This window comes from Hevea brasiliensis, chromosome 11 (assembly GCF_030052815.1).
Source record: "Hevea brasiliensis isolate MT/VB/25A 57/8 chromosome 11, ASM3005281v1, whole genome shotgun sequence".
Taxonomy (NCBI): domain Eukaryota; kingdom Viridiplantae; phylum Streptophyta; class Magnoliopsida; order Malpighiales; family Euphorbiaceae; genus Hevea; species Hevea brasiliensis.
The window spans coordinates 71305235-71309629 of NC_079503.1; positions in this window are offsets into that span (position 1 = coordinate 71305235).

The window sequence follows — 4395 nt, forward strand, 5'->3', positions numbered from 1 at the left end:
TCCACTGGGGATATCAATATCCGAATTTAACCCCGGTCTAGAGGTCTAAAAAGTAGATTTAATTTTCCAATCAAATTATAGTTAGGTGGGCTCACCCGGCGATAGTTTACATGTTAGTTTTTGTTTATTCCTACTAACTATTCCTCTTGTTTTGCTTGTTTTATCCTCCTTACAGTGCTCTTCATTTTGAAAAAAAAGGAAAAAGGAAAAATGGAAAGAATAAAATCCCCTGAATTGGGAAGAGGTAAAGATGTCCCTTCACACACTGAACACTCACACGATATCCTCACACACTTTGGTCCTATACCCGGGCTTTCTTACCATTTTAGGAAAGTAGGAGGGGGTCATGTAGCAGTACCCGTGGGTTTTACCCCGTTAGTATCCGTGAAGGCTTCTGCTCAGATTGAAACTCGTTCTATCCACTGTGATACTCGTGGAATTTTCCCGATAATATCATGGTTATAGAACGGGGCTCTCTTATTCTGATGAGGGACAATTTGGGAACCTGTGACTTTTAGAAAATTAGACCTTGAGCTAAACTATCACAATAGCTGAAAGCCGTAGTAAGCTACCTTATAAGATAGAACTATCCAATTACGTAGCACTCATCCGATATCAGGAGTCTCCCTATGTTAGGACAAAAGGGGCATACTTGCTCTTACCCTGTTCTGCTTTAATTTCCTTTTGTTCGTTTTTGTGAGGGTAATCTTGAATTCTACTGAAACACCTACACATTTTCCTACTTTGATAAATGTGTATGTGTCACTCCAACAGTATGATTCAAAATTACCCAAATTTATGTTGCTAACGAGTTTTTCCATGAGCATCACCAATCCAAGAGTGCGTGGAAAAGATAAGGCATCATTTTATCATGGCATCCTCGAGTCGATCGGCGGAAGAAGTTCGAATGCTAAACTTTGGTCGATTCAACTCATACTCCAGTACCCTCGCAAAATAATGTTTCCAAGGCACATGCTAGCTTACTACCCTCATGGGATCCGAATAAAATTGAGGTCGAATGAACAGCCTCGAGTCCGTCTAATGGATGGAGGTCATTTCCGATCAGTCAAGGCACGATTTGAAAGGAAATACGGAAAATTGCAACCCTAATGCGATCAAGGTCCAAATCCAGGCATTAAAGGCCATCTTGTCGATTTGGAATCCTAAGTGCGGGGTATTCTCTTTCAATGACATTGATCTGATTCCACTATGGAAGAATATCGGGCATTACGGAGATTCCTTACTCAACACAGAATCGGATCTACCTACACCTTGAGCATAGGCGGACTTGAAACGATTAACACATTTGTTGGGTATTCCTTCGGAGGAGGCAAAGTCAAAAGAAAGCGGTCAAAGGAAACACGCATGGATGGTATTGGACCTACCTCGAGAAGCGGTTAGATCAATTCCTCCAAGAGCGATGGGATCAAGCTTCAGTAGCACTCGCATTGGGAATCTATGGCTTGATTTTGTTCCCGGGACCATTAGGAATCATAACCTGCAGCACGGTGGAAGTATTCTGGGCGGTAGAAAGGCAGGAGGTCAATCCGATAACGTCAATTCTTGCGGAGACCTTATTAACCCTTACCTACTGCAGACAACAGGGTAAAGGGTCCATCAAGTGTTGTTCTCAATTGTTATATCTCTGGATTATCAGTCACATATGCCCTGTGGAGACAAAGGGATTGACTTGGTACCTTGACCAGCCTCCCATCGAGAAGATGACCCGGTTAATAATCAGTCCGAAGAATGAACAGCAGTGGCAGGAACAGATTTTGGGTTTCAATAGCCATGATTATTGTTGGAGGAAGCTGTGGGCGTCAGGACAATCCGTTTTGATCAGCACGGGAGGAAATCAGTCGGTATCCCTGATCGGAGTAACCGGATACACAAGTTACACTCCGGCCTTGGTAATGAGGCAGTTTGGCTCAACACAGTCCAGAATCGACATTGAAGAATATCACCAAGGTCATTTCTACCATGAGCTCAAGGAAGAGAAAGGGTTGAAAATGGCTCGCAAGTCTTGGGAGAACATCACTCTGGTGGAGAGATCGCCTAAAGGCCCAAGCGCCTCGGGCGATTATCTTAAATGGAGAGCTGACAGGGACCGAGAATACTCAACTACAGAATTCGAAGACAGCGATCTGCGCCGAGATGTCCTATTAAAAGAAGCTGATGATCACTTGGTTGACTCGCTACAAAAGGCAAATACCGAGAACTCGCAACTGCAAGAACAAATAAAACAGTTGGAGGACAAACAACAGATTCTCAAGAGGAAAGTAAGAAGGCTCAGGGAAGGGGCAAGGGCCGAAAAGATGGGTTTTGAAGAACAAGAGATACGGTGGGAAAAGGAAAAAAACTCTCTCCACGCTGTAATGAAAGAAGTAGAAGCACAGAATAGTAAGCTTCAGGAAAAGATAAAATACCAAGAGATACTCGTTGAAGAGTATAAACAGGAAAACAAAAAGAAAAAGCTCGAATTAAAAGAACAGGCACTACTCATCAACGATATCTTGAAAGAATGTGCTAAGGAAAGGAAGGAGAAAGAAAGACAAGCTGCTCTCTATCAAGAGTTGAAAGAGAATGTTGACCAGCTGGAGAGAACGATAGCACAGGAAAAGCAAGAACTCTTACACGAATCGGTATGCTCTGAAAGCATTCAACCCTGCCAAACAAGAAGAAAGGTTATATGAGTATCTCAGAAAATGTCATCTCATTATAAAGAACCTCCCTGAGCCTAGGCCAATGTAAAGAATACGGTGTACAAAATATTCAGTTAATGAAATGATTTTTGGATCATTGTTTAGCAAATTTGTGAATGAATAATATGACTCCCGTAGGAACTCCCTCGCTAGGGTTATATGAAAAATTGAATGCGCTATATGGACAGGTATCATAAATACGCATTCAATCCGGTCATTCACAGTCAGACTATTGAACGATGCCATGATAAAAGTGATGCAGTTATCCTTCAACAGATTTCATTTCTGGCTCTCAAATGCCGCCGTATCCTTCGTCCACATTAGGACCCTATTTAATTTTGATCAAAATTCACTAAAAATTTCTTTTTTTGACTCCTTACCGAAAAACAACATTGCTTCGAACAAGGCAAGTCTGACCAAGCACGCGATTCAACCCCAGCGAGTGTACTTAACAAGATCTCGAACAAGAAAACTAATGGAAGACCAGGAACAAGTACAGAACCTACAGGGGCAAGTGTCTGAACTAAAAGACCAGGTTTCAGAACTTATGAAACTGATGAGGGAGATGTCCCAAAGTAAGCCAGCTTCAGACCTTAACCTACCATTACCTCCCCCACCTCCTACAACGGTTGATTCTCACTACGCTTCAACCTCTTTCACTTTCCAGCCACCAATCCAGGATCCGACGGTCACTGTCAATCCGGTTCCACTAAATAATGAACCTCCTTTCTCTTATTACCCAACCATCCCGTATGTCGAACCATCCCTTTCGGTCCTGAACCCTCCAATTCATTCTGCCCCTCATTTCCCAGTCGGGGGAGTACCTCACACAATAGGAGGAGAAAGTAAGATGAGAGAAAATGAGAAGATGTCTGCTCTGGAAGAGAGATTGAGAGCTATAGAGGGCCTGAATATGTATGGCTCAGTTGACGTGGCATCACTAAGATTAGTACCGGATGTGGTGGTGCCGCCCAAATTCAAGGTCCCCGATTTTGACAAGTATACTGGGAATTCGGACCCTCGAATTCATTTGGCCACCTATATTGCCAAGATGTCCTCTATGACAGATGATGACAGACTGTTAATCCACTTCTTTCACGAGAGCCTCTCTGGAGCAGCCCTGAGGTGGTGCGTTCAGTTAGATAGGAGCAGAATGCGCTCCTGGAAGGATTTAGCTGAGGCCTTTTTGAAGCAGTACAAATTTAACTGCGATGTGGCCCCCACAAGGAGGGATCTTTAAAATCTGGTGCAGAAAGACCGGGAAAGCTTCAAGGAGTATGCCCAGAGATGGAGAGAAAAGACGGCAGAAGTACATCCCCCGGTGACCGATAATGAGCTATGCTCTCTATTTATCGAAACTTTGAAGGCTCCCTACTTCAACTTGATGATTGGGAACACTTCCAACAGCTTCTCTGACATCATACAGGCCGGCGAAAGAATTGAGGCCAATCTAAGAATGGGACGGTTATAGGAGTTGGCTGAGAACCCTGCGAAAAAGACTACCAGCTTTGGCAAGAAGAAGGAGGGTGAGGTGCATTCTGTCACCCGTCAAAACAATTATTCCCCATTCCCTCAAAACAATTATCGGCCATATCCTCCCCCTCATGGCCAAACAGTCGCCAACATTCCACCTCCTTTCCCTAATTATCCACACCCACGCCCACAATACCCTTCACCTACAAATTACCAACCA